The following is a 24,807-nucleotide window of genomic DNA, read 5'->3' on the forward strand; positions in this document are numbered from 1 at the left end:
AAGCCCAACCCCTGAAAAACAACCCCACACCATAATCCCCCTACACCAAATGATTTGGACAAATCTCACAGCACATTGCTGTGAAATGTCCATGTTTGTGAAACTTTCAGACAACACGAGGCAAGGGAAGAGAGTGAAATTAGGGGAGAGGTGCTGCCTTCCAGGTCAGTCCACTAGATTGTTTTAGGCATCCACGGCCGGTTGAGGACATCCAGTCTGTGAGAGGGGGGGTTCCAAGTGCATATCCAGATGCACCTGCATCAACGTTGTGAGGCATCCCAGTGTGAGTGGACCAGTCAGGTCACTAGAAGAGCCTGCCTGTTCCAGGACATTCGTTTGGGCCTTGACCTCAGGATTGGGTGAAAGGGCATCTGCCCATTTGCAGGAAACAAGGACACTGCACACAGATAGAGTTGTATAGACACTGTATACAGACATCATTGCTGTTAGTCACCTTGCTGACACTTGTAGTGCCACAGGGCACCAGGCTTTTCAGATATAGAGACACTGTATAAAGACACCATTGTTCTTTCACCTTGCTGAGGAAGATCCTGCATTCTTTACTTGATAATCTGGGCCAGTTGCGTTGTTTGGCCTTGCTATTCAGGAATTTAAGTGTACCAACGAGAATGGCTAGCTGAGGATACAAGGCCTCATCCTTCTTCAAAGGGACTGAAGTTACTAGTGCCAAATTTACAAACTGCACCAATTTTTTACTGACAAACAATCATGACATTTACTGACAGACCCACATTCTTTACTGGCACTGCAAAAAAAGTACCTAAAATTACTGGCCCAGATTCACAAACGAGATACGACGGCGTATCTCCAGATACAACGTTGTATCTCTGAGTTGCGCCGTCGTATCGATGCGACTGATTCTTAGAATCAGTTACTCATAGATTTCCTTTAGATCCGACTGGCGTAAGTCTCTTACGCCGTCGGTTCGTAACTGCATATTTACGCTGGCCGCTAGGGGCGTGTACGCTGATTTACGCTTAGAAATATGTAAATCAGCTAGATACGCGAATTCACGAACGTTCGCCTGGCCGAAGGCAGTACAGATACGCCGTTTACGTAAGGCTTTTCCCGGCGTAAAGTTACCCCTGCTATATGAGGCATATATGCGGCGTACCAATGTTAAGTATGGCCGTCGTTCCCGCGACGAAATTTGAAAATGTTACGTCGTTTGCGTAAGTCGTCCGTGAATGGAGCTGGACGTAATTTCCGTTCACGTCGAAACCAATACGTCCTTGCGGCGTATTTGGAGCAATGCACACTGGGATATGTCCACGGACGGCGCATGCGCCGTTCGTGAAAAACGTCAATCACGTCGGGTTACATAACATTAACATAAATCACGCCCCCTGTCCCACATTTGAATTAGGCGGGCTTACGCCGGCCTATTTACGCTACGCCGCCGCAACTTACGGAGCAAGTGCTTTGAGAATACAGCACTTGCCCGTCTAAGTTGCGGAGGCGTAACGTAAATAGGATACGTTACGCCCGCGCAACAATACGCTGCTGTACGAGAATCTGGCCAACTGTTTTTAGTGCTAAACAGTGCAAACATCAATAGTTGAACTGTAAACACATAGCTAATGTTATTAGCAATGTGTTTAAGTAAAACAAAAGTCAAAAAATATTTCTCAATTTACATGAAGGTTAGGTTAGTATTACCCAGCCAGCACAGAGTTCCCCCTTACAGTGCAAGGGAACTCTTATGTAAAGGGGAACGCTGCAGATCATGATGTAAGGGGAACTCTGATGTGGAGGGGGGCTCTGGTGAATATAGACCACCTTCCGCAGAGTGAATACACTAAGTTAAGGGGGGGGTTACTAATATAGCGGGGAACCTTTATATCAGTGCCCCCTTACATTCCAGGTGCCCCTGGAAGAAGTCATCTCTTTGACGAAACGGCGTAGGGAGGAGCGGCGTGCTGACGTCACCACTGTTCACCACGACCATCCGGAAGGACGGGCAGATTATCTAAGCCGGCCGGCTTAATTTTACACACAACCGCTATTTTATATCTATGGACATGTGTGTGCATTACTTTTTAATGTAAATAAATAGCTTTTACCATTCAGTACTGCTCTATGTTGGCAATTTTGTTTTACCCTGGGTACGATTGATGTGGTGAGACCTGGAGGTCGCTGCTAAGTGAAATCACTGGGGAAGGAGCGTTACAGAGGAGCATTGAGAATCAGCTGGGCTCGGCTTATGAGCCACATGCGTATATGATCTCATACATAGAGATCCATGGGAGTCGGTAAGGAGATTTGTTATTAGAGGTGGAGGTGCCTTTCCTTCTGACACTGCTTCCTGGATTGCTTTTAACACTCTATTGGTGTACTTGCGATATTTATGGGATATCCACAAGAATCTCAGCTGTGAATGTCTTGATCCTATGGACTTTTATTCACCATTTTCTTTGTTTTGCACTTTATTCTTATTTTCATATGCACGATAATTGTACCAACCATGGCATCTTTTTAGAATTGTATGGTTGGTCATGCAATTGTATATTTACAATTTGTACACGCAGCGCAGCTTACTTTTTTATTATTTCATTTGTGTTTTATCTGACATATTTTTGCTGCTGCAGCATTTTAATTTTTCACTATTTATTTTGATATCACATCACTATTATTAGTCCAGTTAGACCTGCACAGTATTTTTTACACATATACATAGCTAATGTTATTAGCAATGTGTTTAAGTAAAACAAAAGTCAAAAAATATTTCTCAATTTACATGAAGGTTAGGTTAGTATAACCCAGCCAGCACAGAGTTCCCCCTTAGGCCCCGTACACATGAGAGGATTATCCGCTGGAAACGGTCCTCCGGACCGTTCTCGCGGATAAATCCTCTGGCGGATTTTGATCTGATGGTTGTACTAACCATCAGATCGAAAAATGCGCGGAATCCATCCGCGGTGACGTGTCGCGCCGTCGCCGCGATGATGACGCGGCGACGTGCGCGACGCTGGAAGGTAAAGACTTCCCACGCATGCGTTGAATCATTACGACGCATGCGAGGGAGGGGATCGGACGGATTGATCCGGTGAGTCTGTACAGACCACCGGATCAATCCGCTGGACAGGATTCCAGCGGATAGATTTCTTAGCATGCTAAGAAATTTTTATCCGCTGGAAATCCATCGGCCCGAAAAATATCCGCAGATAAATATCCGCTGGGCCGTACACACCACAGGATCTATCCGCTGGAACTGACCCGCTGATAAATACCAGCGGATAGATCCTCTCGTGTGTACGGGGCCTAACAGTGCAAGGGAACTCTTATGTAAAGGGGAACGCTGCAGATCATGATGTAAGGGGAACTCTGATGTGGAGGGGGGCTCTGGTGAATATAGACCACCCTCCGCAGAGTGAATACACTAAGTTAAGGGGGGGGGGGGTACTAATATAGGGGGGAACCTTTATATCAGTGCCCCCTTACATTATTGTATTCACTCCTCTCCTTACATCAGTGACCCCCCCCCCCCCAGACTGGCCTGACGGCGCTATCACTGACCTCCTCTCAGGTGCACTGTGCAGGGAAGGTGCTGGTTTTATTCTATAGTCTCCTCTCCACAGTCCACAGTCCAAGCATGTCTGTCTCTTCCCATAATCCCCATCCCGGCGGCGCTCCCACTCTTTACTTATTTCAGAGACTGCAGACATGCAGAGATAAAAGATAAAAGTGTCATTTTGTGGTTTATTTGCCATTTAAGTGTGCCTCTGCTCTTGGGGACATTCTCAGGTTTTAAATCACCTGAAAGCAGCCTGAATATAGTATTGAACTATATTGCTCTTAAAGAGGAACTGCAGTCTGCTCACATAATTTGTAATCAAAACATCTTTGCCATTCTGAACCTTCCCTCCAACCACTATGAATATTATTTTATCTACCGTATACTGTGATTCTGTACTTGCCCAATATGCTGCAGAAATCTCACTCCACTGAGTCTGGCTTCACCCATTTTAACTATAGGCAGCTGAAGATGCTGCCTGTTCACTTCCTGGATTTGCACAGAAGTGTCAGTTAGGTGTTCAATTTGTCTGCTGCAATATCGCAGTCCTGCTATATGTCGCTGATCGCCGCGATTACTAGTAAAAAAAAAGAAAAAAAAGAATATTAAAATTTCCCATAGTTTGGAGACGTGTGTAACTTTTGCGCAAACCAATTAATATACACTGAGACACTCGCGCCTTGGAATTTGCATAATCTTATATATGGGGGTCTGCTGCTTCGAAAATATTGCACCTGTATGACGAAACACGTCAGCTGAATCTCTTCTGCAAACGTCACTTCCGGCCTAGGAGAGTGAAACGCAAGCCGAAAGCGGAATCATCACCACGTCTCAATAAATTAAACGGGTCGTTGAAATACACCAATTTATAGCAGAGGCTTTTGTTTTTCATTATGTTGGAAGTTGTTTATTTTATCAATAATTCAAAGGATTTTTACCCTATGAGGAGCTCTTTATCTTTTCTCCATTTGCGGTATACACTGTCCATTCCTTAACCACTTAAGGACCGGACCAATATGCTGCTACATGACCCAAGGGGTTTTTACAATTCGGCACTGCATTGCTTTAACAGACAATTGCGCGGTCGTGCAACGTGGCTCCCAAACAAAATTGGCGTCCTTTTTTCCCCACAAATAGAGCTTTCTTTTGGTGGTATTTTATCACCTCTGCAGTTTTTATTTTTTGCGATATAAACAAAAATAGAGCACCAATTTTGAAAAAAATGCAATATTTTTTACTTTTTTCTATAATAAATATCCCCCAAAAACATATATATAAAAAAAAAAATTTCCTCAGTTTAGGCCGATACGTATTCTTCTACCTATTTTTGGTAAAAAAAATCGCAATAAGCGTTTATCGATTGGTTTGCGCAAAATTTATAGCGTTTACAAAATAGGGGATAGTTTTATTGCATTTTTATTAATTATTTTTTTTTTTACTACTAATGGCGGCGATCAGCGATTTTTTTCGTGACTGCGACATTATGGCGGACACTTCGGACAATTTTGACACATTTTTGGGACCATTGTCATTTTCACAGCAAAAAATGCATTAAATTGCATTGTTTATTGTGAAAATGACAGTTGCAGTTTGGGAGTTAACCACAGGGGGCGCTGTAGGATTTAGTGTTCACCTAGTGTGTGTTTACAACTGTAGGGGGGTGTGGCTGTAGGACTGACGTCATCGATCGAGTCTCCCTATAAAAGGGATGACTCCATCGATGCAGCGATATAGTGAAGCACGGGGAAGCCGTGTTTACATACGGCTCTCCCCGTTCTTCAGCTCCGGGGAGCGATCGCGGCGGAGCGGCTATAAACGAATAGCCGCGCTGTCGTCCCGGATCGCTCCCCGAGGGAATCCGACCACCACATGTAGCGGGGGGGGTCCCGATCGGACCCCCCACCCGCTAGAAGGCAGGGACGTACAGGTACAACAATGTGCCTGTACGTGCCATTCTGCCGACGTATATATACATGCGGAGGTCGGGAAGGGGTTAAAGTGTTAGTAAAGGAAAAAAAAATTTCCATTTAAAATAACAAACATGTTATACTTACCTCCACTGTGCAGTTCGTTTTGCACAGAGTGGCCCCGATCCACGTCTTCTGGGGTCCCTCGGCGGCTGTCTCTGGTCCTCCCCGCAATTACTGACCACAGTCATACGAGAGCGCTCGCATGGTGGTGAGTAATTGCGGGCACGCTCCCGTGATACAGCGAGCGGCCATGGCCGCTCACTGTATGACTCGGCCCCGCCCCTCAGCGCGCCGTGTCACTGGATGTGATTGACAGCAGTGCCAGCCAATGGCTGCACTGCTCTCAATCCATCCGCTTTAGCCAATCAGCGGCCAGGCTGAGCGGCGAAGAGGATCTCGGGACCGCGCGCGGGACTTTCGACGGGTCAGGAAAGTAAAACAGGGCTCGGGGGGGGGGCGGTATACACTGAAGTTTTTTCACCTTAATGCATAGATTGCATTAAGGTGAAAACAAATTTTCCTTTACAACTCCTTTAAGCATGGGAACTGGGAACCACAGGCAGAGGATCTTTACCCTAGAGGGGACACTGCAAATAACCACACTCCAGGGCACAGGGTTAGATCCCATGATTGACTCTGTTTGCTATAAAGCAAAGGGATCCAACACATCTGGTGAGTCTTGAATTGACACCACTCCCATGAGGTGTATCATCACATCATTAGGACTTGGAGCACTGGCACTTTTTTGCACAGGAAAAATTACTATCCACGCTACTATCACTTTATGTACTTGTATTCAAATTTCACTATTGTCACTTTATCATTTATCAAGTCTTTGTATTTTGTTTATTTAATCAGCACTGTAAATGTTGATATATTGTCACTTTTACATCATATGCACACCATTGGTATATAGCTATTCATGCGGTAAAAAATCAACAGTTTCAATCACAATTTTTTATATTTAGGTTTAGACCAAAACCCTCAATTTTCAGGTTACCAATTATTAGTTTATAGTATCAATAAGGAGGAACCAGCACTGTTTTATTTGTTTTTTTCAATTAATATACATGTATTGGGATTATTGTTTGCAAAAATATGTACCAGAATACATATTGGTCTAAATTGCTGAAGAAATTTGATTTTAAAAATAAAAATTATTGGGTATGTTCCATAGCAGAAAGTAAAAAATATTGGGCTAGATTCAGGTAGGGGCGCGCATAGTTACGGCGGTGCAGCGTATCGTATTTACGCTACGCCGCCGTAAGTTAGAGAGGCAAGTGCTGTATTCACAAAGCACTTGCCTTCTAAGTTACGGCGGCGTAGCGTAAATGGGGCCGGCGTAATCGTGCGTAATTCAAATGTGGATGAGGGGGGCGTGTTTTATGTTAATGTATGATGACCTGACGTGATTGACGTTTTTTACGAACGGCGTATGCGCCGTCCGTGTACATATCCCAGTGTGCATTGCTCCCAAGTACGCCGCAACGACGTATTGGTTTCGACGTGAACGTAAATTACGTCCAGCCCTATTCGCGAACGATACTTAACATTGGCTGCGCCTCCTAATAGCAGGAGTAACCTTACGCCGAAAAAGCCTAACGTAAACGACGTAACTAAATTGCGCCGGGCGTACGTACGTTTGTGAATTGGCGTATCTAGGTAATTTGCATATTCTACACCGAAAACAACGGAAACGCCCCTAGCGGCCAGCGTAAAATTGCACACAATTATACGCCGCCGTATTCAAGTTACGTCGGCGGAGGAAGCCTATTTTTTGATCTGCCTTTGAGAATCGGCGTAAAGATACGACGGCGCAGATTTGAAATTACGGCGGCGTATCTGGAGATACGCCGCCGTATGTTGTTGCTGAATCTAGCCCTAAATCTTTATGTTTTTTTCCCCCCACAAATAGAGCTTTCGTTTGGTGGTATTTGATCATCTCTGCGGTTTTATTTTTTGCGCTATAAACAAAAGAAGAGAGACAATTTTTTTTAAAAACACAATGGGCCAGATTCACGTACAGCGGCGTATCTTTAGTCGGGCGTAGCGCATCTCATATGCGCTACGCCAACGTAACTTAGTGAGGCAAGTACTGTATTCACAAAGCACTTGCTCCCTAAGTTACGACGGCGTAGCGTAAATGGGCCGGCGTAAGCCTGCGTAAATTAAAGTAGGCTGGTAGTGGGCGTGTTGTATTGAAATGAATCGTGACCCCATGTGAATGCATGGCCGAACGAACGGCGCATGCTCAGAATCACGTTGCAAATACTCCCTACGATACGACGTCACAATGCGTACGACGTGAAACCTCACTTACGCCCAGCCCCATTCACGTACGACTTACGTAAACGACGTAAAAACATACGCTTGTTCCGACGTCCATACTTTGCATTACCTGCGCCTCATATAGCAGGGGTAACTTTACGCCGGACGTAAGCCTTACGTAAACGGCGTAGCGTAGCGGGTGCAAGTACGTTTGTGAATCGGCGTATCTAGGTCATTTGCATATTCGACGCGTAAATCGTGTACATATCCCAGTGTGCATTGCTCCCAAGTACGCCGCAACGACGTATTGGTTTCGACGTCCAGCCCTATTCGCGAACAACTTACGCAAACGACGTAAAAAATTCAAAATTCAAAGCGGGAATGACGTCGATACTTTACATTGGCTGCGCCTCCTAATAGCAGGAGTAACCTTACGCCGAAAAACGACGTAACTAAATTGCGCCGGGCGTACGTACGTTTGTGAATCGGCGTATCTAGGTCATTTGCATATTCTACGCCGAAAACAACGGAAGCGCCCCTAGCGGCCAGCGTAAAATTGCACACAATTATACGCCGCCGTATTCAAGTTACGTCGGCGGAGGAAGCCTATTTTTTTAACGTATCTGCCTTTGAGAATCGGCGTAAAGATACGACGGCGCAGATTTGAAATTACGGCGACGTATCTGGAGATACGCCGCCGTATGTTGTTGCTGAATCTAGCCCTAAATCTTTATGTTTTTTTCCCCCCACAAATAGAGCTTTCGTTTGGTGGTATTTGATCATCTCTGCGGTTTTATTTTTTGCGCTATAAACAAAAGAAGAGAGACAATTTTTTTTAAAAACACAATGGGCCAGATTCACGTACAGCGGCGGATCTTTAGTCGGGCGTAGCGCATCTCATATGCGCTACGCCAACGTAACTTAGTGAGGCAAGTACTGTATTCACAAAGCACTTGCTCCCTAAGGTACGACGGCGTAGCGTAAATGGGCCGGCGTAAGCCTGCGTAAATTAAAGTAGGCTGGTAGTGGGCGTGTTGTATTGAAATGAATCGTGACCCCATGTGAATGCATGGCCGAACGAACGGCGCATGCTCAGAATCACGTTGCAAATACTCCCTACGATACGACATCACAATGCGTACGACGTGAAACCTCACTTACGCCCAGCCCCATTCACGTACGACTTACGTAAACGACGTAAAAACATACGCTTGTTCCGACGTCCATACTTTGCATTACCTGCGCCTCATATAGCAGGGGTAACTTTACGCCGGACGTAAGCCTTACGTAAACGGCGTAGCGTAGCGGGTGCAAGTACGTTTGTGAATCGGCGTATCTAGGTCATTTGCATATTCGACGCGTAAATCGTGTACATATCCCAGTGTGCATTGCTCCCAAGTACGCCGCAACGACGTATTGGTTTCGACGTCCAGCCCTATTCGCGAACAACTTACGCAAACGACGTAAAAAATTCAAAATTCAAAGCGGGAATGACGTCGATACTTTACATTGGCTGCTCCTCCTAATAGCAGGAGTAACCTTACGCCAAAAAACGACGTAACTAAATTGCGCCGGGCGTACGTACGTTTGTGAATCGGCGTATTTAGGTCATTTGCATATTCTACGCCGAAAACAACGGAAGCGCCCCTAGCGGCCAGCGTAAAATTGCACACAATTATACGCCGCCGTATTCAAGTTACGTCGGCGGAGGAAGCCTATTTTTTGAACGTATCTGCCTTTGAGAATCGGCGTAAAGATACGACGGCGCAGATTTGAAATTACGGCGGCGTATCTGGAGATACGCCGCCGTATCTGCTTGCTGAATCTAGCCCATTGTGGGGGTTTTTTTCAAAATTGTCGGTCTTTTTTTGTATATTACACAAAAAATAAAAAAACACAGAGGTGATCAAATACCACCAAAGGAAATCTCTATTTGTGAGAAAAAAAGGACATAAATTGTATTTAGGTGCAGAATTGCACGACCGCGCAATTGTCAGTTAAAGTATTACAGTGCCGTATCCCAAAAAATTACCTGGTCATGAAGGGGGGGGGGGGAACCTTCCGGAGCTGAAGTGGTTAAAACGTAACATGTTACTGTAGGTAAAATCATCTTTCACGTTATACAAAAAAATGTTGGTAAATATTGTGTTTCTTTTTTATTCATTAACCCCTTTTCCTGCCCAGACCAATTTTGAGCTTTCAGCGCTGTCACACTTTGAATGACAATTGCGCGATCATGCTACACTGTAACCATGCAATTTTTTTATCATTTTCTTCACACAAATAGAGCTTTCTTTTAGTGGTATTTAATCACTGCTGGGTTTTTTATTTTTTACCAAAAAAAAAAAAGACTGAACCTTTTGAAAAAAAAAAAATTCTTAGTTTCTGTCAGTAAATTTTGTAAATAAGTAATTTTTCTCTTTCAGCCTAGGTTCACACTGCTGCGAATTCATAATCGCGGTAAAATGCACGATTTTACAGCGATTTTGCCGCGATTTCGGCCGCAATTTAATGTAAATCGCAAATCGCAAAAAGTAGTACAGGAACTACTTTTTGAAATCGTAGATGCGGCGTCGCACTGATTAGGACAGTGCCATTGCCGACAATTGCCGCCGATTTGAGATGCGATTTGACATGTCAAATCGCATCTCAAATCGTTCCAAATCGTACCCAGTGTGAACCAGGGCTCACTGATGTACGCTGATGAGGCGGCACTGATAGACTGCACTGATTAGGTGGCACTGATGAGGAGGCACTAATATGCCACACGTATGGTAACTGATAGGCCTCGTACAGACTAGCGGACCTGTCCGATGAAAACGGTCCGCGGACCGTTTTCATCGGACATGTCCGCTGGGATCATTTGGTCTGATGGCTGTACACACCATCAGACCAAATTTCCTGCGGACAGACGACGCGGTGACGACGCGGTTACGTGGCGGCGATGATGACGCGGCGACGTGCGCAAACCCTGGAAGTTCAATGCTTCCACGCATGCGCCGAATCACTTCAACGTCATGCGCGGGTTCTCGGGCCAGCGGACATGTACGATGAGTCATACTGACCATCGGACATGTCTGGCGGACATGGTTCCAGCGGACATGTTTCTTAGCATGCTAAGAAACATTTGTCCGCTGGAAACCTGTCCGGTCGGCCCTACACACGACCGAACATGTCTGCGGAAACTGGCCCGCCGGACCAGTTTCAGCGGACATGTTTGGTCGTGTGTACGAGGCCATAGGTGACACTTATATGTGCACTGATAGGCGGCACTGATGGTTGGCACTGGTGGGCACTGATAGACATTGATGGGTGGCACCGATGGGCAGCAATAATGGGCATTGATGGACAGCACAGAACTGATAGCTAGCACTGACTGGCATCTCTAATGGGCACTGATTGCTTGCACTGGTGGTTTTATTGTAAACAGGGCACTAATGATCAGTGCCCTGATTACATGTCTTGATGTCCCCTGCGAGGAGAAGCCGCTGATCGGCTCCCCTAGACACACACTCTGTCAGTGTTAGGCGATGAGAGCCGATTACCGGCATTTCCATGTTTACTTGTAACCGGCTGTGATTGGACACAGCTGATCACATGGTAAATAACCGTGCCTGTTTCCAGAGATCAGGGTCACGCTGTGTCCTAGCAACACGCCGCGGCAGTGATCGTTGTGCTGCGCCCCCCCCCCCGCAAGAAGCGGCCATTCGGGTGCAACGTCCACCCAATACAACTGCTGCATCTTCCATCGATCATTTGACAATGGGCAGGCGGCAAGCAGTTAAAGTGTATTTTTTCCCAAAAAAATGCCTTTGAAAAACCGCTGCGCAAATACGGTTTGACATAAAATATTGCAACAATTGCCATTTTATTCCATAGGGTCTTTGCTAAAAAAAAAAAAAAAAATTATAGCTTTTGGGGGTTGCAAGTAAATTTCTAGCAAAAATGACTATAAACATATAAATGCCAGAAAAGCCTGTGGCTGCCAGGAGAAGGCGATCAGAGGAGAAGAGCACATGTAGAAGGACAGGCGCAGTGTCAATGGCAGGCTGATAGCTAGAATGAGTGCTATTGGCCCTGAGCGTTCAGGGTTGAAGGAGCCTTGAAATGATTACATTCATATGTGTTTAGAGGCCGTGTATGTGATTGGCACTGTGAATGAGGCCCCGGGGCGGAGAGTTGTGTGGAGGCTCCGCCCTTCTATGAGTAGGGCCTGGCTCCAATCACAGGGAAAGTTGACAAGTTTTCTTATCCCTCCTCCTCTCAAGGTTTCCTCCCCTTTTTACATAGCTCGCTGACACACACACACACATACGCAGCTCCGCCCGCCTCTTCTTCTCCACTCTCAGCCCATCCATAGGCTGCACGGCTCGGCTCCTGTCAGCTCTCCTCGTCGCTGTCACCCGGCATACATCTTCCCGATATCAGGTAAGAGCGCCAGGCCTGAGTTATGTGTGAGGCGGGAGGGAATGGGGCGCCAGGCCTCGGCTCTGCAGAGATTTCCATGTGTCAGCCGCTCCCTGTCCCACAGCTCCAGCCTGCCTGGGTGTCACTGCTTCCTCAGCCCCTGGAGAAGGAGGGGGAGGGCGGACCGAGCCCTTCCTGCCTCAGCTCCATGGAAGGGCGACACCTACAAGTAGTTGGGGGGCCACAGGGTACCTATGACTGAACTCACCCCCCATAGACACGTGTGTGTGTGTCTGTCTTGTTCTGTATATAGGAGAGGGCCACACTTCTAGAGGATTCCTCTCTACAGCCAAGGGAGCTGAGGAGACCGCACTGTACACATACACCGCTGACTGTGAGCTCTGAGGAGACCGCACTGTACACACACACACACACACTGCTGACTGTGAGCTCTGAGGAGACCGCACTGTACACACCGCTGACTGTGAGCTCTGAGGAGACCGCACTGTACACACACTGCTGACTGTGAGCTCTGAGGAGACCGCACTGTACACACACTGCTGACTGTGAGCTCTGAGGAGACCGCACTGTACACACCGCTGACTGTGAGCTCTGAGGAGACCGCACTGTACACACACTGCTGACTGTGAGCTCTGAGGAGACCGCACTGTACACACACTGCTGACTGTGAGCTCTGAGGAGACCGCACTGTACACACACTGCTGACTGTGAGCTCTGAGGAGACCGCACTGTACACACACTGCTGACTGTGAGCTCTGAGGAGACCGCACTGTACACACACTGCTGACTGTGAGCTCTGAGGAGACCGCACTGTACACACACTGCTGACTGTGAGCTCTGAGGAGACCGCACTGTACACACACTGCTGACTGTGAGCTCTGAGGAGACCGCACTGTACACACACTGCTGACTGTGAGCTCTGAGGAGACCGCACTGTACACACACTGCTGACTGTGAGCTCTGAGGAGACCGCACTGTACACACACTGCTGACTGTGAGCTCTGAGGAGACCGCACTGTACACACACTGCTGACTGTGAGCTCTGAGGAGACCGCACTGTACACACACTGCTGACTGTGAGCTCTGAGGAGACCGCACTGTACACACACTGCTGACTGTGAGCTCTGAGGAGACCGCACTGTACACACACTGCTGACTGTGAGCTCTGAGGAGACCGCACTGTACACACACTGCTGACTGTGAGCTCTGAGGAGACCGCACTGTACACACACTGCTGACTGTGAGCTCTGAGGAGACCGCACTGTACACACACTGCTGACTGTGAGCTCTGAGGAGACTGCACTGTACACACACACACACACACTGCTGATTGTGAGCTCTGAGGAGACTGCACTGTACACACACACACACACACACTGCTGATTGTGAGCTCTGAGGAGACTGCACTGTACACACACACACTGCTGATTGTGAGCTCTGAGGAGACTGCACTGTACACACACACACATACCGCTGATTGTGTACAGTGCAGTCTCCTCAGAGCTCACAATCAGCGGTGTCTGTGTGCACAGTGCGGTCTTCTCGGAGCTCACAGTCAACGGTGTGTGTGTACAGTTTCCTCAGAGCTCACACACACACTGCTGACTGTGAGCTCCGAGGAGATCACACTGTGCGCACACACACCGCTGATTGTGAGCTCTGAGGAGACTGCGCAAACACACACCGCTGATTGTGAGCTCTGAGGAGACTGCAAACACACACCGCTGATTGTGAGCTCTGAGGAGACTGCGCACACACACCGCTGATTGTGAGCTCTGAGGAGACTGCGCAAACACACACCGCTGATTGTGAGCTCTGAGGAGACTGCGCAAACACACACCGCTGATTGTGAGCTCTGAGGAGACTGCAAACACACACCGCTGATTGTGAGCTCTGAGGAGACTGCGCACACACACCGCTGATTGTGAGCTCTGAGGAGACTGCGCAAACACACACCGCTGATTGTGAGCTCTGAGGAGACTGCGCAAACACACACCGCTGATTGTGAGCTCTGAGGAGACTGCGCAAACACACACCGCTGATTGTGAGCTCTGAGGAGACTGCGCAAACACACACCGCTGATTGTGAGCTCTGAGGAGACTGCGCAAACACACACCGCTGATTGTGAGCTCTGAGGAGACTGCGCAAACACACACCGCTGATTGTGAGCTCTGAGGAGACTGCGCACACACACCGCTGATTGTGAGCTCTGAGGAGACTGCGCACACACACCGCTGATTGTGAGCTCTGAGGAGACTGTACACACACACACACCCCGTTGATTGTGAGCTCTGAGGAGACTGTACACACCCCGCTGATTGTGAGCTCTGAGGAGACTGTGTACACACACACACACACACACACCGCTAATTGTGAGCTCTGAGGAGACCGCACTGTATACACACACACACCGCTGACTGTGAGCTGAGGAGACCGCACTGTATACACACACACACCGCTGACTGTGAGCTGAGGAGACCGCACTGCTGCCCGAAAACCTGCAGCTTCTTCCCAGTTCATGGAAGGCTCTATGTATTTTTCTCTTCCCCTGACTACCTAATCTCCAGGGATTACATACAGTATGTCTTCTCCTCACTTCCTATTATGTATATGGGGCTTTGGCAAATGCTTTTCACCTGGCAGGAGAAATGCAGCTTTGAAAAGGCACCTAAGCTGCGTTTCTGCAAACATGATTAGGTGCGTCAAGCACTTGGGTGTTTAATTTATCGGGCACAATATTTTATTCTTGTTACTGAAATGGGGTGGGTGTCCCCTGACATCACCAAGGGCCGCATGTAATGCTTCAGAAGCTGCACACCTAATGGAGAAAAGGAGGGTCAGACAGTGTGGACATGCTGCATATTTTATTTGTATTTTCTGTGGGGATATGTTGCAATATGAAACTGGGAACATGTTACTTGAATCCAGTTGTGGCCCGGGGGGGGGGGGGGTGGCCCTTTGCTTGCCTTTATGCGGTCCTTGGGGAAGTGTTCCTCTCACTGACACAAGACACTGAGGCCAACGGCCGGGTGCCCTTCCTCAGACTGACACCAGAGTCCAGCCCTCCTAAAGTCTGAAGGATGGTAAGTTTGGGGACCCCTGCTCTAATCATTGTTCCCAATACAAGCTGCACAGGGCCACACATAATATACCAAAGGGGCCGCAGGTTGGCCATCAGGGGTTTAGAGGAAGAATAAAAACATCAGATGCCTGTAAGACAGGCGTTGGTAAACTCAAGTGTGCATGAGGCCCAATCATCTCCATGCATTTACATGTGTTTTCCTGACTGCCTAATCTCCATGCATTTACATGTGTTTTCCTGACTGCCTAATAATCTCCATGCATTTACATGTGTTTTCCTGACTGCCTAATAATCTCCATGCATTTACATGTGTTTTCCTGACTGCCTGATAATCTCCATGCATTTACATGGGTTTTCCTGACTGCCTAATAATCTCCATGCATTTACATGGGTTTTCCTGACTGCCTAATAATCTCCATGCATTTACATGGGTTTTCCTGACTGCCTAATAATCTCCATGCATTTACATGGGTTTTCCTGACTGCCCAATAATCTCCATGCATTTACATGGGTTTTCCTGACTGCCTAATAATCTCCATGCATGTACATGTGTTTTCCTGACTGCCTAATAATCTCCATGCATTTACATGTGTTTTCCTGACTGCCTAATAATCTCCATGCATTTACATGGGTTTTCCTGACTGCCTAATAATCTCCATGCATTTACATGTGTTTTCCTGACTGCCTAATAATCTCCATGCATTTACATGGGTTTTCCTGACTGCCTAATAATCTCCATGCATTTACATGGGTTTTCCTGACTGCCTAATAATCTCCATGCATTTACATGGGTTTTCCTGACTGCCTAATAATCTCCATGCATTTGTATGTTCTGATTTCCCATCAATCTCCAGGGATTTGTTTTCCTGACTTCCATCCTAATAATCCCTGTATTCAGGTAGTGGGCAGGCCACACAGATGTTCATGAGAGCCAATGTCTGGGTCACGGCAGCCGGTGTTTCTGTACACAGAGATAGCTCTTGGCAGTCCTTGGATTTGCACCTTCTCCATTTCTGTCACAGCCATGACTCATTCTCCTCGACTTTAGTTTTCATCTCCTTCCAAAACACCAGAGCTGGAGAAGAGGGTGGCAAGTCGCTACATGTGTCAGAGCGTACATGAATATTCATGTCAGCTATATATTGTTAATGCTGACTTCACAAGCCTTAGCTTTGGCTAGTAGTGGTTGCACTGAAACCTAGGATTGGAGGAATGCGAATCCTCACACATTTCAATGATTTTGCACTGTCTATAGCATGGGTCTTCAAACTACGGCCCTCCAGTTGTTCAGGAACTACAATTCCCATCATGCCTAGTCATGTCTGTGAATGTCAGTGTGTTACAATGCCTCATGGGATGTGTAGTTCTACAACAGCTGGAGGGCCGTAGTTTGAGGATCCCTAGTCTATAGTTTGTTAGGTGCAGAATAAAAGGTGGTCGGTCACAGGGACACACAGGCGACACACTGTAAAGAATGAGTGTATTTCTGCACCATTTCTAAGGGCTAGTTCAAAGGGAAATAGAGGGTCGTAACCCATAAAAAGAGCAAATTTTTGTGCCATTTCTAAGGGGCAAATAGGTCTCTGCACAGTAAAAAACAAACCTATTTCCATGCCACGTCTAAGGGCTCATTCACACCGGTTCCTACAGTGTAAAAACCAGTGGAGTCATAGGTGTTGTGTATAGCCACCTGTACAAATCGGTGTAAGCTAGTAACCAAACATCTAAGCCAGGGATCCTCAAACTACGGCCCTCCAGCTGTTGCGGGACTACACATCCCATGAGGCATTGTAACACATTGACATTCACAGACATGACTAGGCATGATGGGAATTGTAGTTCCTGAACAACTGGAGGGCCTTAGTTTGAAGACCCATGATCTAAGCGTTTACTTGCTTACAGGGACAGATAAGTGACCCTGTATGCAAACTGCCTGTGCCCATCCATCCCTGTACACATGTGAGTGCTTTGATGCACAGTTACCAGCGCATGGCCACAACCTGTCACGGATTTGTACAGGTGCAGAAATACGCTAGTGTGTTTTATTTTTATTTTTTTATTTTTTTTACAAACTTATTCTCTCATGTGAATGAGAGGCACAGTCTTTGGAACAATAATAATTTGAAACTATATATATATATATATATATATATATATATAATTTTGCAACTATTGCAGCTTTTTTTGTACTACTTACTTACTACTTATTATCACTTTACTAATGCCTCCCACCTTAAAGCGATTTTTACACTGTCTTTTTAGTTTTCTGCAGCAAATGTCAAGAGCTTTCAAAGTTTTACTTTCCTCCTTCTCTGTCCAGTCATCACTGTGCCCCCCCCCCCCCCACTTTCTTGTCAAGTGTCTTCTTGCCCTAGCAGGGTCCCATGGAGATACCTATTTGTGTACATTCAAACGCTGCATGTGCACAAACACTCAGACAGCCCTAAAAGTTGTCTTATGCTATCATCCTCTTGGGGCACTACTACGTACCGCTATTGAGCTAGATATTGACTAACTCCTTTTCCAAACTAAGTTTTATATATACTGTATATATCGGTGTATAACACGCACCCTAACTTTAAGTTTCAGGAAAAAAACTTTCCACAGCCCCCTGCTTATAACACGCAGGCAAAGTTTACCCTCTATTTTCAGGGTCAAAAGGTGAGAGTTATAGGCCAATAAATACAGTGTGTGTGTGTGTGTGTGTGTGTGTGTGTGTGTGTGTGTGTGTGTGTGTGTGTGTGTGTGTGTGTGTGTGTGTGTGTGTGTGTGTGTGTGTGTGTGTAAATTTTTTTTTTTTTTTTACTGCGTTTACTTTAGATTTTTCTGTTTTTTACCTGCACATGTTCAGGCCTTCATTCACACCATCCCCATATGTTACGAATTTCTAGCTATTCTGGATATATCCGAATACACAATTTTGTTTTTTAAATATATACCGCCCTGATTAAAGAGAAAAAGACAATATGTTTGATCTCAGCACTAATATATACCGCGTCATACAGATGACAGTCATAAACTGCTTTTGGAAAACATAGCTCATAGCAGTTTGTAAGTTATGCCCCGGTGCTTCTAGGTTCACAGTCAGAATTTCTGAAAGAATGTCAGGCTGCTTTTGTGAAAGTGCTTCCCAGTGTTGCAGGATATGATGACTGCTCTGCCAAAACCTGAAATCTGTGCTACTAGCAAATACTGCATTGCGTTTGGTTGTGAATTACTTGAGCCTTATTCAGAGAGTACTCCTCGCTTTAAAAAAAAAAAAAGCAGATTATCAGCCAGATTTAAACCCGTTAATTATAAAAGAGTCACTAAAGGAATTTTTTTTTTTTTTTTTTTTTTTAGCTAAATAGCTTCCTTTACCTTACTGCAGTCCTGGTTTCATGTCCTCATTGTTGCTGTAATTCTGCTCTGTTCTGGACACTTCCTGGTTGTCTGTTTCCTGATCACCACCGTACTGGGAGATTGTAGTTTTGTTTTCAAACCCTCACTTCTCTATGGCTCTATACAGCACAGAGGCAGCGTAACATGCAAAAACGAAACAAACTACAGGCACATTATATGATTGTTTTTTTATCTATCTTTAATCGTTTTTAAAAGGAATCAGTTAACTATTATGTCTCTATACCCTGTAAACAGTCATTTGAGCAAAAAAAAAAATTCCTTTACAACTCCTTAAAATGCATACCACTATAATAAGTGCTAGTTCACACCAGATGCAGTTCTGTGTGCTTCTTTCTGTGCTAAAAATGCATTCTAATGGCTCTAGTTCACAACAGTGCAGTAACAAAAGTAGAGTGTGCTGCATCTGTTCTGCACAGAGCTGTACTGGAACATAGCAAATTGTATAAACGCACTGGCACTGCGTGTGATGTGAACTGTAAGCAAAAGCTGATCTGGAACGTATGCGGAGAACATTTTTGTGGTGTGAACTGGCCGGAAAAAATGCATACACAGTGTTTTCCATGTATTCCAATGGCTCTAGTTCACACCAGTGCAGTCAGTTTCTGCACCGGAACTGTGACTGCATTGGTGTGAACTAGAGCCATTGGAATACATGGAAAACGCTGTGCATGCATTTTTAGTGCAAGAAAAAAGCACACAAATCTGCATCTGGTGTGAACTGGCCCCAAATCTGTCTAGATCAGGCTCCTTTTGACTCACTGAAATTTGGAACAGTTGAGTGGCGCATAAGTCTGAGCCAATCGGGCTCTTCTGTGTTGCACTGTATTTTATCAGGGAAGATGACCTCATCAGCATGCTGATGCTCTTTCTGTCCAGGCATCAGGCTGTAGTAGGCTTTTAGTTTTCATTTAAAGTTAATGTGAACCCTTACCTTGTAAAACAACACATTCAGTTTAACATTGAAATGAAAGGAAAAACATTTGAGCAGGGCCCTCTAATTCGTCCTGTATTGTAACTTTTACTGTCTGCCCTCATGTTGTAATGCGCTGTGCAAACTGTTGGTGCTATATAAATCCTGTATAATAATAATTTGTGTATAGATATAAAAAAAAAATCCTACCCCCGTGTTCTCCTGCTTAGTGTGGGCAGTTTTTAATAGGGAAGCAGTGGGACTGGCAGGATTTCACACTAAGCCCCCATTCACACCTAGGCGTTTTTACGCCTGTAGCGCTACGCCGCTGCCGCCAGAGGGCTGAAAACAGATGTCCCTCTATGGAGATGGTTCACATCTCCACGCCGGACGCCTGTCGCGTAAAAAAAGGTCCCGGACCTATTTTTCAGGCATCTTCGAGCGTTCGGCTAGGAGATGGGAATCCTCTCCATAGAGGGGGTCATCTTGGGGCACATCTAGGCGGACAATACCGGCGTTTTGTCGCCGCAAATCGCGGTACAAAACGCTGCTATTTTTACCGCGATTTGCGGCGACAAAACGCCGCGATTTCGTCCGCCTAGATGTGAATGCAGCCTAAGGAAGCAATACAAAGAGCACAGGATACTTTTTCATACAAGTATGTGGTACAGCAGGGGCATATCGGGAATATGAAATGTTGGGGTAACACATTCTTTACCACTTGCTGCCCGTAGGCCATCTATGGATGTCGGATGATGCCTGCATGCATCATCCCGATATGAACATTTTCAGCCGGTGATTCCCTTTCCAGCAGAAGTGATTCGAGTGGCTGAACAGCCATTTGGTCACTTCTGCGGATGGCGGAAAGGGGTGCCGTCCCCCCTCCGACCGCTGCCTTTCCCTGGCTCTGCCATCTGATCCCGGAGCCCGGGAGTGATGACGGCTGCACAGAGCGGAGAAAGGGAACTGACTTTGTCCCCCCTCTGTGATCCCAGAAACAGGAAGCGATGAGTATGCTATCACTTCCAGTTCTGCCTGTGCTTACCTGCCCGTTGGCGGCCAGGAAAGCAGCCATTCAGACAGATCTTTATCGGATCGTTGCATTGGGGGCCAGAGGAGAGATTTGGGGTCTAATAGCTTGCCTGCAAATGCAAACGTTACTCCTGCATGCATATGTAAAGGATAATCGCACCACACATGTAAGGTATTGTCAGAGTGAGATCAATAATTCTAGCACCAGACCTTCTGTACATCTCTAAACTGGTGTCCTGTATGGATTTAAAAACACTTTAACAGCAGTGAACTTCCAAGTCACTGACCTATCTATGTTCATTTACCCAAGGGAAGATGCGCAAATGTATATTCACTAGTCGTCTTTTGTTACACATGCCATGCTGGTCTTGGGCCCTTAAGTGGGGGGAAAGGGGACTTTAGCAAACTGGAAGTGACTGGCCAACTTTAGAGCCATCCAAATGAGAATCTGTGGCAAGATCTGACAGAGCTTGAGCTGTTTTGCCAAGAATGGGTAAAAATGTCACTCTGTAGATGTGCAAAGCTGGTAGAGACATCCCTAAAGACAAAGGGGGGAGGTTTAGGACTTTAAATGAGGCACATGAGTGGAAAACACATTGAATCAAAAAACGCAGGTTTATTGAGAAAATCTACATAACGCATATGCAAGAACAAATAATTGGTCCAATGATCATCATAGACCAGTATTGTGTAATATATGTGTGGATATGAATCGTAGAGAAAGTTATACAAACATCTTGGCCAATTGGCTCCATATAAAGAAATAAGTTAACATTAAAATTGAATGAATCGCATCATATATAATAACATAATGTATCTAGGATGGCCTGTTAACTTGATGCGTTTCGGCGACTATATCGCCTCTTCAGGACATTGTACATAGGTATGAGGACCAGTATAATCATCAGTCCCCTAATAAAGGCTGAAAAAAATTGGGGTGCGGAGGGAGGAAATTATCCAACCCCCTACTTACATGAAAAACGATTGATTCTGAAAGATACAATACTTTAAAATAATGACCTAGTCACATGCACATGTCAGTATGTTTGATGGGCTACATTCCCAATACAGATATTTGTACTATAACACTACAAAAACAAGAACTGCAAAAAATGTAAATGGCTTATATCATTATGTCATTTTACAAAGTGTAACATTAAAGGATACGTTTTGAGATTACAAAAAACAAACATACATACATGGTGAAAGGTGGAGCCAGCTACCAATAGGATCCTGGCATTGTGTCAGGATTCTTCTTGAGCGTGGTGTGGTCCTGTCCCTTCAGCTTAGAGTGGCTAATGGCTTACTCTTGATTACAGGAGCACAATAGTAATTGTGCTCCTAGTTCTCTTAACAGAAATGCAGTCCAAAAAAAGTTTGGCCGTACTTTTACTTTGCCCAGATGCAAGTGTGTTTTTTTTTGTTTTTTGTGTCCTGATTCATTAGAGTGTCAGATTGTGAAAGCTGCCAGTTATATTCTGCATCTATATACTTCGGTGAGACTGCAATTACTAAATAAGGGTATTTTTGACATTGGTATTAGCCAATAGCTCACTGACTAAATCCCAGCTATGCATTTCTAACATTGCTGGCATTTGAACAAATATGTAACTTTTTAATACTTTTCGTATTCTGTCTCCTGTCTCCTCCATGTCCAAATGTAGTCCTTGTTTTGTTTTTTTTCTCCATGTAGGTGGTTGTCTTATCGACGTTTTAACGTTGATTCTCTGTGAAAGGAAAGTCATGCTGTAGGCAAAAAAGACATGCCTGTTTTTAAAGGAGATGGGATTACATGGTGGAGGGTATGTGGGGCTGTAATGTTAATTACCAGCGTGTCCCCATTCCAAGAACCTAAAGCTGCTCCTAGGAAGGAAACTGTATAAGAGCCATTAGAATGGTTTGCTTGACTTGATGCACGGAAGACAAAACAAGAATCCCAGCTTCAGGCCTGGGTGTTTTTCCTCCAAACTCTGTTCATTGCAAGTAGCAGATGACTCCCATACTATATGTGATGGACTACGGATATAGAGGGAAAAATCTGTCTAGGCCAGTATGGTCATAGATTCTGACTCCTGTCTTGTTTCTTGTCTGTTATGCAAAAGATAATAAAAATCTAGTCTGACTATTCTCATTGTGACAAGCTGTTTCATTACATTCAGAGTCATTTGCTTGTACCCAGGAATAGAAGACGACCTCATACAGTTGACTACCTTTATTGAAAAGTGCATCTTGCATGCAAGGCTGTGAAGGGTTGTGTGAAAAGTAAAGTGTCTGCGCTGAGTTTTCAGTTATTATTTCTGACACTGAATGTGCTACAGAATGTTACACTTTTTTTTTTTTCCCTCTTCTCTGGGTTTTACAGCCATGATATTTCAGTGATGTCATCTTCCACACTGTAAGCGCACAGTTAATGGCTCTGAATTTATTATACCAGTGCCTGTGCAAAAGGTGTCCAACTGTTCAAAGCAAGTTGGATTTTAACCACTGGTTGCAAGATATAATGTTCCTCATTGGTCATAATTCACATGCATCTGGCTAGTAATCAGCTAATTCTAGCAATCTGTAAAGCCCCTATCCTAGATTATCTTTACTGTTTCCTGTAATCATTACTTTAGGGCACTCTACAAAAATGGGTTGTTTGTCTCAGTAATTGCTGTCACCTATGGCAAAATAAATACCGTTTTAAATGGTATCTAAACCCAAAAACAAAAAGTTGATATTCTGCAGCTTGCCAGTCAATAGATATGGTGGCTGCATCTGTTAATCTTTTAGGCTTTTCTCTTTTATTTTCAATTAGTAATATGAATAAAACACTTTATGTTCTGAAAGGGGCTTTGCTCATTTATTTCACTATATACCGTATTTATCTGGGCATAGCGCGCACCCCAAGTCTAGAAGGGAAATTTCAGGAAAAAAAATGAATTACTTAGTTTGAATGCCCCTCGTCGGTGTCTTGCTCGGCGGCCTTGTCCGGTCCGGCGTCCGTCTGCGGCCTTGGTGGTGTTCTCCCGCGCTGTCTCTGAGCGCCGCCGCCGACATATGCCAAGCGCAGTACACTCGGCTAGGCTCGGCCATGCTCGGCTCCTCTTGCATAAAGGCTAGGAGGCGGCACAGGGCGTGACCGCGAGCGGAGCCGAGCGTGGCCGAGTGTACTGCAAGATCAGCAGGTATTTTCTGTAGTTACTAAAATATCAAACCTGCGGTATAATATAGCCAACCTCCAGCCTTGCCTTTAGTCTTAACAGTTGTACAGGCTTCTCTACTTAAAGCTTTTGTTAACCCTCAAAAAAAATAAATGTATATTCTAGTGCCTTAAAGCAGATTACTTGGCACATTGCTTGTGCTATGTAATCTGCCCACCTCTAAACTGTAAAACAACAACCCCTAAACCTACCACTTCCTGTATGCTTTCTCTAAACAGACTACAATAACCATGGCAGCTCCGCCCTGATCACCGTGATGAAAGTGCCTCTTTGTAATAGGCTGCCTGCTTTGTTCTCGTCCTCTTCATCCCTTCCTTCCTCCCTGTCAGCGCCCTCTCTGTCTCCAGCCTGCCCCCCGGCTGCTTTTTTAAATTAAAAATTTTCAGGGACAGCCTCACTATTAGAGGCTGGTATAGCACACTGTGCAAGTTGTATTTAAAAACGAGCAGTGTAAATACTGAATATCGGCTGTCTTCAGGATGGTCATGTGACTCGCGGCTGCTTTCCAGCTCCGATGGGTGGCTTTTGTGGAGGAGACAAGCGGCCACGTGATCTCCCGTCAGAGGGAGATCACGGCCCCTCCCTCAGAAGACATCCATCAAAGCTGGAAAGCAGCTGCGAATGATGAAACCAACCTGAAGACAGCTGATATTCAGTATTTACAGCGCTCGTTTTTAAATACAACTTGCACAGTGTGCTATGCCAGCCTCTAATGGAGGGGCTGGCATAGACTTCTAATAATGCATTAAACAACCACTTTAAGAAAGTGTTTACTCTGATAATCTGAAGTGGTTATTTTGTTTATATTCTTAGATCACTGTGATTGATAGTTGCATGCATATTGATTATTTAGATCTATTGCTAGTTTGTTAGTGCATTCTCAGCAACGTAACACATATGTTAAATTTTCTTGCTTGCTGTGGGGACACATTACGGTGGTGGCGGCAGATGAATACATTTATTTTGAATAGGGCATG

General features: G+C 45.4%; 1 protein-coding gene across 14 annotated transcripts in view; it reads left to right on the forward strand.

The window, feature by feature from the left end:
- Positions 1-12,042: 12,042 nt before the first annotated feature.
- Positions 12,043-24,807, forward strand: part of MBNL2 (muscleblind like splicing regulator 2) — a 220,804-nt gene continuing 208,039 nt past the window's right edge. For 12 of the 14 annotated variants that reach the window (XR_005746942.1, XR_005746943.1, XM_040336114.1 and 9 more), the window contains exon 1: positions 12,044-12,201. The gene's annotated coding sequence lies outside the window, so the exon portion shown is untranslated. Of the gene's footprint in view, positions 12,202-24,807 lie in introns of all 14 variants that reach the window. The other 2 variants (XM_040336117.1, XM_040336121.1) reach the window with 2 other exon arrangements.

This window comes from Rana temporaria, chromosome 2 (assembly GCF_905171775.1).
Source record: "Rana temporaria chromosome 2, aRanTem1.1, whole genome shotgun sequence".
NCBI lineage: Eukaryota > Metazoa > Chordata > Amphibia > Anura > Ranidae > Rana > Rana temporaria.